Below are 14,429 nucleotides of genomic sequence, written 5' to 3' on the forward strand. Positions count from 1 at the left end.
TGCAGAAGAACTTAATATAGACTTCAGAGCATAGATTGTCAAAAATATTTTATGATAAATTGCTATGCGATTTTTGTCATATAACTTGGAAGGGGTCCAAGGGATGGAGTGACATACAGCTGAAACCCTTCCGCTCCCATCTGCTTCTTTATGTGAACAGGCACTCGATGCTCACGCCAATAAAGCAGAGGACTGTAAGTACAATTGGTGATGAAACCTGTCTCCTTAAAATAACAAGCAATAGTCATTCATGACTATATGCAGTGTAAAAACAGTCCCCTTAGCACACGAAGAGAAGTATGTCTCAAAGAACTTTACTTTTTTAGGATTAAGAATTCTTTATCATAATTTGTGACATATGCACGTGGTTTTAACCAATTGTGTTCTACCAACAACCATAATGAGAACTCAATTAAAAAGAACTTATTTTAAAATTTAGACTCTAGCCACAGACAGTTTTTCAATTTTCAATTTTAATTTATGAGCACATTTTTGTGGCAGACAGTGAAAGGTGATAGAGCAATCAATAAAAGCCTTTGAAGAATAAAAATATGCTACATTAAGATCAAATTCTGCCAGAACAGTAGACTTTCAAATAGAAAAAAAAGTAATGCAAAATTCCAACAAAGTGAGGCTTGTGTGTATATTTTTTAATACATCAATTATAGTGAGAATTAAATCACGGTGGTATTGAGCTCAGTTATATATACATACTTGAAACATTTTATTGTTTTCTCTTAAAATATCAATGTTTATAGTATGCCAAAATTATATCCATTGTTTATTTCATATAAACATCTTTAAATGTTCATATACAACATATAAATGTATACAGTTATATTTAAACATATATTTAAACTTATGATAAAATGTAGATGATAGGGACATGATTTTTAAAGTTGGATGCCACACTCGGAGAGGAATCTGCAGAATTCAGCAGGTGTCAGAGCTTCTGGGAAACATTGCATGCTGGGAAACAGGGGATGAAATAACTATGGGTCCCCGGGAAGCCGGGGGATGGCTGAGTACCCAGCATCCGGGTAGCTGTGTGCTGTCAGAGAAGAGCGCTAGGGCCTGAGGCCATCACAGTGGGACTCTTAAGGTGCCAAGGGCAAATGGGGACCTGAAGCAGAGTTGGATCGGATTTGACTGTATGGAGAAAAGGTTGCCATGGAGATTTGGGGAGAGCCAGGAGACTGAGGGACCCTGGAGTCCTGCCACAGGCAGTCAGAGCAACCTGCTGATACTCAGATGTTCTCAGCCACAGCAACCACAGCACTGATGACTCCAGGCCGGCCCCTGGCTCTTGAACTTAACCTTTAGACATCGATCTGGGACATCTAGATACAGAGGGTCTAGCTCCAGTGCCCATTCCTGGCTGCTCTGCTTCTATGGTGATATTCACACTGTGATCTCTTCCTGCTGTCACTCTGCAAATAACCGTTGCACACTCACGTGAGCCAAGTACCCTACACAGAAAGTCGTGCACGCCACAATGATATTTAGGTCAGTGGCACACTGCATACTGATTATATTATAATAGAGCTGCAAAGTTCTGAAGGCCTGGAGATATCATAGCACAGCACAGTACTCACCTACAGCACCTTTCTCAAAGCCAAATACCTCTGCCAGTTTGGCCACAACCCAGCCTGCAGTCCCAGGAGTTTTGCTCTGCACTTGGAATCAGTCTGGAGCTGCCCACACACTTGGGAATCTCCCTGAGATTCCTAGCATAGCAGCACCCACTAAGATGAGATTCGACATAATCTTTTGGTTATGAGTTTCCCCCAAACACGATAAAAATGTATTTCTGTGTCATATAAATACAAACAGTCCAAGGCTAGTAGAGGGGCTGCGCTGATATCAAGGACTGGGCCCTTATCTGGTTGCTTAGCATCAGGCTTCTCACTGTGCCTCCAGGTGCCTGCTGCAGTCAGGACGCCCGAGCCTGCTCCAGCCAGCAGGAAGGGGACGGTGATGGGGGAGGGAATGCACCCTCTCGCTAGGATATTGTTCAGAATCTGAACGCTGCCCTTAGGTTTATGTTCCACCAACTAGAATATAGTAGCCACATTCACCAGCATGCCTGGATGGGAAATGTGGTTTTCACTGTACATGGCCTGTGACAAGGAAGGTCTCTAATACAAAAGAAGGAAAACCCAGAAATGGAGAAAGAGTCACCACAGTCTGCCAGAGCATTCTGCGCACATCCTTTCTACCTTGGCTTGACCTATCTCTCCCACCCCACACCACACCACTTCTCACAGGGCCTAGAGACCAGACCTTCCCTGTCTGTGACCAACCCTCCACTCCCCAGGCAGTCAAATCCTATCGTACTGGTCACTAGTATCAATGCTATTTCCCAGGGACTCGTTCTCCTCTCCCTTGTGATGTTTCAAATTTGTGAGAACACATTATGGATGGGACTTTCCGTGGATGTACACTCCACTCCTCTTCTTTTGAAAAAAAATTAAGTATTTTCTATCAGCGAAGTCTTTCAGCTGTCCCTGGGAGGCGGGCAGGAAGGGACCCTGCATGTCAGACACTTGGGTGGAGGCTACACTGTACCCACTGGCGGTTCAGGCCAGCAAGGGAGGAGCTGATCACGTGTGAGGTCTCAGCCCCGGGCCTGCCAGGCTCTCACAGAGAGAGTGAGTTCTAAATAAATGGTGTTGGGGACTCTCGGGGAGGGACAGCGAGGTAGACTCTTTGGAGTCTATGCAGCTGGGAGTAATGCTATGCGTGATGTCCCTCGGGGGACAAACCTTCCACGGAAGACAGAGGAACATTGAGTTGGGGTAGAAACTCAGAAATTTCAAATGTTAAAAAAAGCCATTTATAAAAAGTAAGCGTCTGAATTAGCTCAAAGTTTGCTCCCGGAGCCTGAATTGGAGTCAATATATTAATAATTCCAAAAACTTAATTTAAAAAACAGTATAAGAAGAAGCCAAGAAATGAACAAGGTTGTACTGGGCGGGAGGGGTGTCCTTCCAGGCCACCGTATACCTTGTTTATTCTTCGCCTAGCAACACTGTACCTTTCCAAAGGAAGCTTGGAATGCGTTCCTCAGAGCACTTTTTTTTCCATCTTTGTCTTTTCTCCACTGTGAGAAATAAACTATTGATTTTGTTTCTAAAGTAATTTAAGAAGTAATACAGTTCCAATTTGATAACTACCACTTTAATGCATTCAGAGTAAACAAATTCTAGGGTTTCAATTAGTAATTTCTGTCATCAACATCGACCACACGGTGACTGGCCGTGGAGCGGCTGTTTGGGCTGGGCGTCACGACGCTGCATGTGACATTAATAAATCAGGGGCCGGCGGCCAAAGGGAAAAATTGGTATGACACACACTGGGGAGGCTGCTCAGAGATGCACGCTTTTCAGGGGTAAATGAACATAGGATTTCTTGGGGGAAATTGAATTAAAATGTGATTTTGGAGCATTCAATAGAATTGATCCTAGTTGGGTCATGAATATCTGCCAAATCTGTGCAGAGTGACTATGCTGCTCTTCCCGTACAGGAAAAGAACACCAGCTCTTCAAAGAGATACATCTTTTAGGAGTCCTTGGCTGCGAAGAAAACGCATGTCAGCTGGTTTAAACAAAGAAAGGGTTGTACTTGTCTCGTGACAAGGGAAAGGGCAGCGATGAGGAGCTGTTTCTGAGCGTATCTAAATCCAGGAACTAGGACTTGCTCTCTTTTTCTTTTCATCTCAGAAATTTTTTTTCTCTTCACAGTAGTGTTCATATTATCCGCATGGTGGCACCAGAAGTGTCCATCTTCCATCCCAGGTCCCTCTGAGGCCTCCTCTTCCTGCCCCTCTAGCACAGGCCCAGGGTTGGTTGTGACTGGCCCTGACTGGGTCTCACCAATTCTGAGCCAGTCATGTGGCCAGTAGCATATGATGCCTGATTGGCCAATCCTGAGTTATGTGATCACCCTGGTGTTCCACAGAGACCAGGAGAGGTATAGTTCCCAGAGCAAGGCCGGAGTCCTGGCCCCTGGAAGTGGGGTGAGCACGGGGCCGGCACAGAGATGGCTGTTCTGTCTGTCTTGCCTCCTTCCAGGTGTGTCATCCTCCAGAGTCAGTCTGAAGTCCTATGGTAGCCTTTGGTGCCTGGGCCTCCCTTTTCCTGACCTCTGCCTTCCCTTGGACCGCAGTATCTTCCCCAAGCTCCTCCATCCAGAACATGGCTTCTACCACTTCCCTCCCTCGTGCCCTCCACTCTTCAGCTCTGACTCCCCAGAACACCCCAAGGGCCTTACCTCACTCTGCTCTTACCTCACTCTGCTCTCTCGCCCCTGATATCTGGACTCTGGCTTTTCAGGTCACTGCTTGGGCACCTGAGCCCCTGATTCATGTGTGGTCATCGCAGATATCATATTGCCCAGGGCCACCGGGCACATGGACAAGAGCTACCAAGACAGCAGCCCGTTGGCTCCTGCTCCAATGAGGAAACGACGAACAGGAACCCACCGTTATTTTCTTTAATTGCTAATTGGCCTTGAGCCAAAAGCAATAAAACTGTGGCATAAACTTTTCATGGAGATGGAATGAAATGGTGGCTTGTATATGTTGGCGTGTGTGTGTGTGTGTGTGTGTGTGTGTGTGTAGTTGTGGGATAAAGTAGAAGATTATCATTTCAGACAGATCATGAATTTCTTTTTTTTCTTGTACATTTTTTTTTATTTTAAAAATTAAAAACTGACAAAACAACAATGAAGGCAAAATCAAAACAACACAAAAACAACAAGAATGATACATGACCTCAAGACAAAAGATAGAAATTTACAGTGGTTGCTAGATTACATTCTGTTATCGTCAACAAAATTGCTCAGTCCATTAGACATAAGAATGTAAGATTGATCAAACAATCAAAGACAGTAACAAATTAAAAAAAAATAGATAAAAATAATTTTTAAAAAACATTGGAAATGATGCAGAGCTTCACCATACAAAATGGTAGGAGCTCAGCAAAGGTTCTTGTACTGCATATTGTTTTCAGATCAGTCATTCTAATTGGTCAAAAAAAAGGAGAAAATTTTAAGCATTAACTGTTCCTCTCGATAAACTGCAGAACCAGCAATATGCCTATTCCAGCTATCCTTATATACACATATAAATTTTGTTTTTCATTAGATCATGAATTTCTACTAGCATTGGACATGCAGTAAGTTATCAGTGTTAAACACATACATATAAATAATACTTTATATTGTCTAAGGATGGATGAGATCATCGTGATAACTAACACTTTTGTATATCTCACATTTGATTCTCAGAACAACCCTCTGAGCAAAGGGTTGCTGTACCTCACTTCTCAGCAAACAAGGAAATCAAGGCACTGGAAAATGAATGACTTGCCCACGGTCACACAAAGAGTGGGCGGAGAAGACAGGTGTGCCGTAGTATTGAGCTTCTTCCTCCCAGGGAAGGCGAGGGCGGCTGTGTGACTGTCACTTTGGCCAGTGCTACGTGAGATAATGTGAAGGGTGTCACTCTGGGGTTGGCATCTATAAGATGCAGTGTTTCCTTCCCTGGTGTCCTTTTCTGATCCTCCATGGTAGAAGATCCTACAGGTCGAGCTCCTACCTCCAACATGGACAGGTATTTGAGCAGGTAATAAATCTTGTGGCTTTAAACCAAGATTTGAGTTGATAAGTTGAAGCAGTAGCACTAATAAATGAAAGCATTCTAAATATCTGTGTTCCCCAGCACCTAAAAAAAAAAAAGAACAGCCATTTATTTCTCACAGTTGTGGAGACCGGAAGTCCAGCAGGGCCAGTGACCAGCAGAGGAAGAACGCTGGTCTCTATTCGGCAGAAAGGTAGAAAAGAAGCAGAAGAGAATGAATCCTCTCTCTCTTTTATCCCTTTTATAGCAGCACTAAACACCACGGCTCTGCCCGCATAGCCTAAATGCTTCCCACCAGACGGCGCCTCCCAGTCCTGTTGAATTTGGGGGGACACATTCAAAGCAAAGCAACTCCTTCACTGTATTCACCTAATCCATGTGTCCCCAACACACATCAAGCCAGACTCTTCCTCCTTCCTGGCTGCCCAACAGAAAGTTCAATCCTGCACTGAGTTCCGAACCCCAGACAATTTCAGGGCGCTTCTCTGCCCTCCCAGCACCATCCCCACACTGGCACATGGTTTCCCTCACGACAGCCACAGTAGTTGTGGGCCCTGTCTCCATGACATGCACGTTGCAAAGGGACCCTGTCCACGGCGCTTTGGGTCTCATTCAGACTGACAGAGCTATCTGCAGAGGCAGCACCTGAATCTGGGTCCCTCTCCTCCCAGAGCAAAGCACAGTCGGTGTCCCAAGAGGCTCCATGGATGCAAGAGGTGAGGCCCTGCCCGGCCCCCATCCCTTTCTGTTTCATTAGTTCGCTCAGGGGGTATTTACAACGCATGCTCTCTGTTCCAGGTAAGAGGACGTTGGCACTGCATTATGTAAAATAAAAGGAAAACCAACAATTGCTTATTTCCTTTTTGGAAAAATGTTTGTCCTATACTGTGAAAGCATTCGTGGTCCAGAATATTTTTTTACAGGCAGGTCTCAGATATGGCACTATTTGTGGAAGAGGAATGATAGAAACTTGGATCGCTCCTGCATGGCTGGAGAGATAAGAGGATGCCAGTTCTCCTCCCTCCCAGTTAGGTGGGACCATGGGGAATGTTCTAGATGGATTAGTGTGGATGGAAGCAGCATCACTTGTCCCTTCAGACTGAAGCATCCTGTGTGCACAGGGCTCTGCTCTGCACAGTGGACGCTGGTCCTGTGAGGCCACAAGACAGATAACGGACCACCACAGTGGTAAGAGGCCGGGAGGAGAAAATAAGTCCTGGGCAAGGCAAACGACTACCCTTTGTAGCACAGCACGTTGCTTCTCTCCCCTGGTGCTCTTTTTAACAGACCCATGATGAGACTATGGTAAAACCACAGAAGCACAATGTGTGCATGAAATGAGAAATTGTCACCCAGGAGAAACCTAAATAAGACCTCTGGCTTCACTTGCTCTTAGGCAACTTAAGAATCACTCATTTTGGAGACCGCACAGCTGGGCCATTCTTTATTGGCTTCGCTCTAGCCTTGCTGTCAATAACAGCTGTGGATACACGGGTTATGATTACGGTTGCCTAGGCTACTTCTCAGGAACCTGAAGGCTGCTTTCACTGAAACACTGACTCTTCACTTGGCCTGCAGATGTCTGATGGGTGATTAAAATGGGATAAAACCTTGGCATCTCTGCCTTCATATTATGTCTGTCTTCTTTGCTGTCTTAACCCTTGAGTCAGATTCAACTCAGCTCCTCGTGTAGCTTTGACAATCATTTTTAAATGTTCTGCCCAAGACAATAATACAGGGTTAATTTGGTGCACTGCCCATTGGAGCTGGTTTGTGTTTTATTTTCTTTCCCTCTCCCTTCTTTTCTGCTCCTACCTTTGTGCTTCTTTGGAAGCCACTAAAGTCCAAACAGCTAAAGTCCTTCCATACTATTATGGAGCCCAGACCCACAAGGCTGGGATGATTTGTATAGGGTGATGGCACTAGCTACAAAAATTCAACATCCCCTCGGACAAATGCAGTGACCAACTGGTCCAACTCCATCACAAGAAGAAACACTATCTGCAACTGTTCCCCTGACTAGTGGAAAATACCACACATTAGCCACCCGCAGCAAATCAGTAAAAACTTGCTGCTGTCTTTGTTCTGAGAGCAGCTTAGTCCCTCTTTTGACTAATGCTGGCCCCCTTTTCAGCTGAGTGGCCCCTCTCCAAATTTTGCCTGTGTAAGAGTGGGCATGCTTGCACAATTTGGCCTGGTCTTGTTTCCATTGGTAGCAAAAGATGATGGCTGGGTCCATAGATAGTACATCATCCACAAGGGACACCTGAACCCACAGTCCGCTTTGCATAAGAATTTAAAATCGGGAGGTTGAAGAAGCAGGATCACTAGTTCAAGGTCAACCAGGGCACTTCCGTGACACCTTGTTTCAGAATAAAATTTCTTTTTTAAAAAAAAGAGCTGAGGATGTGGCTCAGTAATAGAGTGTTTGCCTAGCAGAGGGAAGGCCTGGGTTCAATTCCCCAGGTTGGGCAGGAAATTAAAATTAAAAGTGAATGTTGATGTGTTATAAGAATAAAATTTGGGAGCTATTTGTTATTACGGCATGTAGATACCTTTTCTGACTGAGGTGGACTCAGAGTGAAAAGAGGAAGGTTAAGATTCTGGGTGTGAGGCTGAGATTACGGAGTATCCCACTTTCTACTTGGCAAGCATGCTGCTATAAAGAGTAGCCAAAATTTTCCTACAGATTGCCGTCATTTACCTGCATATGTATTTCTCTCAGTGTTGTGTACGATGGCATGGCAGGAGCCAAGAATATAAGGGGACAAGCCATTCCTTGGAACCACTGTTAATTAGAAAAGAACAAATAATAATATAAGAATTAGAAAGGTTTAATTTTAAGTGAAGGAAAATTAAATATTAATTAATAAACAAACCCAAGGACTCAGGTGTTTGAAAGCGTTTCTAAGGGTCAGTTCTTATTGTGCCTTAATTAAGAAGCTCGGCAGAGTAGCGCCGGGCTATTAAACAGAGGATGACAGGGCCCGCAATTCGGGGTTGCAGAGACGCTGTCTTTATTAGTCCTCTTCGCTTCTCTGAAAACAAAGTAGGTTTGCGTTCCACTTGGGGAATAATTCATTTGTCATTGTGAAATCTCTGAGGACGAGGATGTCCATTTCAAACCTAATTTGCAGCTGTCTTTTCATTTTAGTGGTTTGGGAAGGAAATTCATCTGCTTCGACCCTTGTATATTTGGTGGCCCGGTGCAAATACCTACTGCCTGCCGCGAAACTTTAATATAACAGGAGCAGTTTGTTCTCCCTGAGAGCAGCTCCATTTGTCAAAGACTGGCCAGGTCCTTAAAGAAACCTTACTCTTGCTCCCCTGTGTAGTGGTTTTATGCAAGTAACATTCAAGGCTTGGTTTGGGGATAATGATTTCAAGGAGAAGAAAAGGGAGGGGAGGGAGAATGAAGCTGGGTGAAGAGGGGGTGTCCAGTGAGAAGCGAGGTAGGGTGAGGAGCAGCACCCCAAGACAAAGTACACCTCACCGTGTCCTTGGCAGCATGGCAGGGGTGGAGGTGGAGGCCAGCTCCTTCCCTGAGCCAGCTAGAAGCATCTCTGGGGACAGTAGCACAGGCTAAGAGCAACCTGCAGATGCTGCACACACGGGCTGAGGAGGAAGCCAGCCCAGGAAAGAGAGGGAGAGGAAGGTGTTTCCAGTGAGGCTGCCTTGCCCCCAGGGACACTGAAGCACAGCTCAAGGACACGGCACAGACACGTGAAGTCAGCATGTCATCATTCCCTACATGCCTGATGCTCTTCCTTCCCATCTCCCTCTTCACAACCAAAGAAAAATCTTTTCCAATTTTAGAAGAAAAGTCTTCAGTGCTGCAGAGCCTTCCCATGGGGCTTCCTTCCCAGGTCAGTTGACCCCCTCGTCCCACACATTCAGCAGGGAGCAGCTGGGAACAGTGAGGTCTGGGATCAGAACTTAAAATGCCACAACCACCTCCATCCACTTTCTCAAGATGTGCATTTCCAATAAAATATGCTTTGGTATCTAATAATTATTTATCAAATTTTTCTATATTTTATGTTGTTTTGATCACTTGAGTGTAACAAATGACAACAGTCCAGATGAGATTCTAAACACAGTGAACAAAATTAAAACAATTAGTAGGACAAAATATACTAAAATATGATGGCTTGGCATGGTGACACTTGCCTGTAATTCCAGCTATTCAGGAAGCTGAGGCAGGAGCATCACAAGTATAAGTCCAACCTAGGTAACTTATCAAAACCCAGCCTCAAAATAAAATTAGAAAGGAATGAGTATGCAATTCGATGGTAGAGCATCCCTGGGTTCAATCCCCAGTACCACCACCAAGAAAAAGGAAGAGATAATTCAAGGAGAAAACAGGATGACAGTTCTACTCTTAAGAAAACCTTGTTATTACATAAAAGAATAGCATACATTAAACAGCTATGAGACTTGGCTTCCAGTGGATACACTTGGAAGGATGAGGGAATAGTTTCACTGCAAAATACCAACATTTAGACCACTGTCCTTTACACAGCATTGTCGCTTTTGTCCTTTGCATTTGATGCTCTAATTTTTCACAGAAGGTCCGTTTTCTACCTTAGAATCCAACTCCTTCATCTGCCATGCCTTGCTCTTTGCTTCCATAACTAGAAATGAACTCTGTCTTCAGGACTAATTTTTCCATGAGGAGCCTGCATTTATATCCCCTGTGGAGAAGCACTGATAGAAGGTGGGAAGCCCAGGCCTTCCTGGCATCCAGATCCCGAGTAGGGGCTGGGTCCCTGCATGAGCCCTGCCACACGTTGCTTCATGGGACAAGGTCTGGTCACCCACCGTGACTGCTGTTCCCCAACTAGTTCAAGCTCTTCCTCACCCTCTGACTTTGCCCATGCCACATGAGAGGAAATCATAGTGTCTCTCATGGGCAAATAATGTAAAAGCCAGTCACCACTGGGCCATCTTATCTTCCTCAGTGATTATAGAAGGACATGCCAACATGGAACTGCTCTGAGTCTGGAACCCAATGCACAGAATTTCCTGTGGACCCTGAGGTGTAAATGCAGCCTTCTTCCTTTACATGCCTGAGATTTTGGTGTTATTTGTTACTGCAGCAGACCCTCACCCATCCTGAGTAATATCAAGAGTCATTTGCAACACAGTCGTTCCTTGACCCGTAATGGGGTTCCATCCAAAGAACCTATCGCAAATTGGAATATCTTAAATCAAAAATGCATTTCACACATCTAGTCTGCCACATGTCCTAGCACAGCAGCAGGGAACCCTGTAACATATCAATGGCTCATCTTGCAATCACAGGGCTTCCCAGGATCTCAACTCACTGATACTGCTCAGCATCATAAAAGAATGCCTATCAAACAGCATGCTAGATGGGAGAAGATCCAGGTGCAATAACCAAAATATGGTTTCTACTAAATTTGTGTTATGATTTGTGTCTGGATGTCCCCCCAAAACCTCATGTGGTCATGGGGGGCAGATTTTTCAGAGGTGGCTAAATCTAGAGTTTCTGATTTGTTCATTGTGTAGTTCTGGGATCAGGGCTGTGAGAGTTACACCCACCCTAGGACCCACAGACTATATACAGTATAAAGGAGGAAAAGAAGCTCATCTGCCACTATGAACTATTGCCCTTTTGCCATGCCACCCTGCCTTGAGGCCAGCTAATTATGAGCTGAAACCTGTATAGACTGTGAGCTAAAAAAACCTTTCCCCCTTTGACTTTGGGTGTCAGGTATTTTGTCTCAGCAGCAAGAGAAAAGTAGCTAAGACCATGTGTATAACTCTTGCAACATCCTAAACTCAAGAAACCACGAGTTTAGCCCTTGTAAGTCAAAGACGGTCTGTAGTTGAAAGCTCAGACATTTAAATCTATGAAATGCAAAGCTACTCTTTATTTAGCTTGTCTTTGTAAGCATTTCGTTTTCATTTACAAAACCTGCTTTCCTTTGTCAAGTCAAATTTTTGCATGTCTTTTTGGAATAAATTCCTCAAACTGACAGATTTTCATTCTCTCCTCTGACTGGGTTTCAGAAAAGACCTAGGGATCCATTACCCTGTTGGTTTTTGCTACTTTCCAAGGACCTTTGAATATTAAGTCTATGACTCTTCCAGAGTCTTGCCTTCCATGACCCTTGTGAACTTTCTCCAAAATCCCATTTCTGCTCTGACCCTGGGTCAGGGTCAGAAGCTTTCACCCATCAGCAGGCCTGGTATCGATCAACATTTGGTATCAAGTAAGAATGTAAGTGGGAATGTTGTCCAACAGAAACACCATATCCTGCTAAGAGAAACCATACAAAGTGAGGAATCGCCCAGGAAAGTCAGGAAAATGGGTGAACCCGTCCCAAATGACTTGCCCTATTGTCCCACTGAAGTACATCTGACCTGTGTGGTCCAGCTCCCAGCATGAGTAGCCAGTTCTCAAGACTGATGGGAACCCTTGCTTCTTTAACCAAGCAGCTCATTTACACATTAAAGAGAAAAATCCTCCATTTTCACACTGATGTTTTCTATCAATGGTGGTAGAGTAGCTGTAATTCTTACCTGGGGACCAGAAGATGTTTTTCCCTCCATAAGGACCGTTTCCTTATCCTTCTGAGGCCTGGCAGTTCAGACACCCAAAGCAGGGGGGGGGGGAGGCTCCATGCACCATCAATGTCCTGAATAATGGCAGTCCCATGTGTATAACCCTCAAGCCAGACAGCATCACACGTGATGGTCTAGTCTTAACTTTTTCTCAATTTTCTCCACTGTAGGCCTGGCTGAAACCACCTAAAACAATGTGGGTACTGTCTAATAGTGCAGGGTATCACTTTCAAAAGAAATAAAGGCAGGGACTTGATAACAGGATGACTCTTCTCAGTGAATCAGGTAATCTAGAGACCAGTTAGGGACCAGCCTTCTGGCGTGATTTCAGAGACCTTCCCCATGCCACTGCCTTCTTCTTCAACTGTTGTGTGCCTCGGTGCCATCCTTACTACTTCTTTCGGGCTGAATCACTGCACATGCCATGTGAAGTGAGAGATCTTAGATAACTGAAAGATTTTATCAATTGGGTCTCTTGTTTGTATGCAACAGAAAAACCTGAGTTAACTAGCTTTAAATGAAGGGAATTTCAAGCATAGATAACTGAAACATGCTGGAATAGCTTGTTGGTTTCAGGCACAGCTAGATCCAGAGGCTATAATGAGTCATCATGGTCTGACTGGTGTCTCTTTGTCTCTCTCTGTCCTTCTTCCTCTCAGAGACATTCCTTGAGAGCATCTCCTGTAGCCAGAGCAGAAGACCATGATGAATCATTATAGCCCAGAAAAGAAGAATCTCTGCCTCTCTCAAAAGTCACAGTGAAAACCTCCTTGCACCTCATTGGCCTTGAGTGGGTCACATGCTCATCCTTGGACCAATCAGAGTGGCTGAGAAGAGGATTCCTAACGGTTTCAGTCCCTCTGTTACTCAGGGTTGAGCCAGATACTGGATGAGAGTGATGATTTCACAGAATGATTTCTCAGGGAAAACTGTGATTTGGTTACTCAAAGGTGGTGTGATGGATTCTGAGTAGCCACCAAGTGTACACTGCAATGATCATGTGCATGAAGATATTTATACATTGAGGGGCGGTGCACAGAAGCAGTCATGATTCTCCAGTCTGAAGGTAAAACCCGTTTATCAATGACCTGTAGTGACTTCTCTGATCAGGTACCCGTGACATTGGAGAGAGAAATCGTCACACTGTTGGACCACTAAGCAGGACAAGGCTGCGGGAAATAATACAGCAAGACAGATGGGCACTGTGGAAGGGAGGCAACCACAGGGTGGAGAGAGGTTCTGGACAGGGATCATCAATCTAAATACCAACATGATGGCCATGAGAGTCACACTGACACCGTGTCGCTCTGTGCCAGGCACTCTTGTAACCACTGCGCACAACTTCATTTCCCCCAACAGTCTAATGAAGGCTGGATTTCCTCAGATCCACTTTATAGGTGAGATCAGTGAGACGCAGAAGCCTTGAGTAAATTGCCCAAAGTCACCTCTGGTGATACAGAGATTTGAACCCAGCACCTCTGGTCTCACGTTCACATGCTCAGACAGATCTTGAAGAATCACCCAGAACCCAAGCACCAGGGCCGAGCTGCTGGCAGTGGATGCTGAAGCTTCTCAATCAACTATCTCCTCGTAAGAGATGGAGAAACTGAGGCTGTGTTACCTTGGCGGCTGTGTTCACCCCAGGGTGTGTCTCAGGACTTTCTTTCTGTAGGCAGTGGGCAAAGAAGGAAACAGTTTCAGCAAGTAAGGGACTGTATCGCCCAAAGCTTAACATCTAAGTATTGTCCAGGCATAGCTAAATTCTAGACACAGTTCAATATGACTTAGTTTCTCTGAGGCTTTAGTACTATATTCACCTGGTCAGCAGGCTAAGTGCCAAGGTGGACGTGGCAAATGCAGCCCTATCTTCCAAGGTTGGGCCCACAGAGAAGAGAAGAACCACGAGTTCAGAGGAAGAGCTGAGATGTGTTCTGATTGGGCCAACACAGGTCATGTGCTTGTCCCACACTGATTGGCTTAGCCCTAGAAATGCCCCATGGTGATTGGCTTAACTCTGGGTAATGGCTTCCCCTCTCTCAGATCATATGTATTGAAGGGGGAAGTTCCCAAATAAAAATGGAAGCTGGTGTTGTTCTGTTATTAGTGTAAAGTGATAGAGATGCAGGGGTTAAAGAACACCTGTTGTCAGCACCCAGTCTCCTTTATGAGATAAATTCACTTTCTCCTTATATTACAC

General features: G+C 44.8%; 1 long non-coding RNA gene across 1 annotated transcript; it reads right to left on the reverse strand.

The window, feature by feature from the left end:
• Positions 1-5,047: 5,047 nt before the first annotated feature.
• LOC106149404 lies at positions 5,048-12,268 on the reverse strand. The gene is made up of 3 exons (XR_001235563.1): positions 12,191-12,268; positions 8,346-8,429; positions 5,048-5,725 (listed from the first exon to the last, which is right to left on the reverse strand). It is a non-coding gene; the product is annotated as an uncharacterized LOC106149404 (long non-coding RNA).
• Between the last annotated feature and the right edge of the window lie 2,161 nt (positions 12,269-14,429).

Source organism: Chinchilla lanigera, unplaced genomic scaffold (assembly GCF_000276665.1).
Source record: "Chinchilla lanigera isolate Chin_1 unplaced genomic scaffold, ChiLan1.0 scaffold00044, whole genome shotgun sequence".
NCBI classification, from domain to species: domain Eukaryota; kingdom Metazoa; phylum Chordata; class Mammalia; order Rodentia; family Chinchillidae; genus Chinchilla; species Chinchilla lanigera.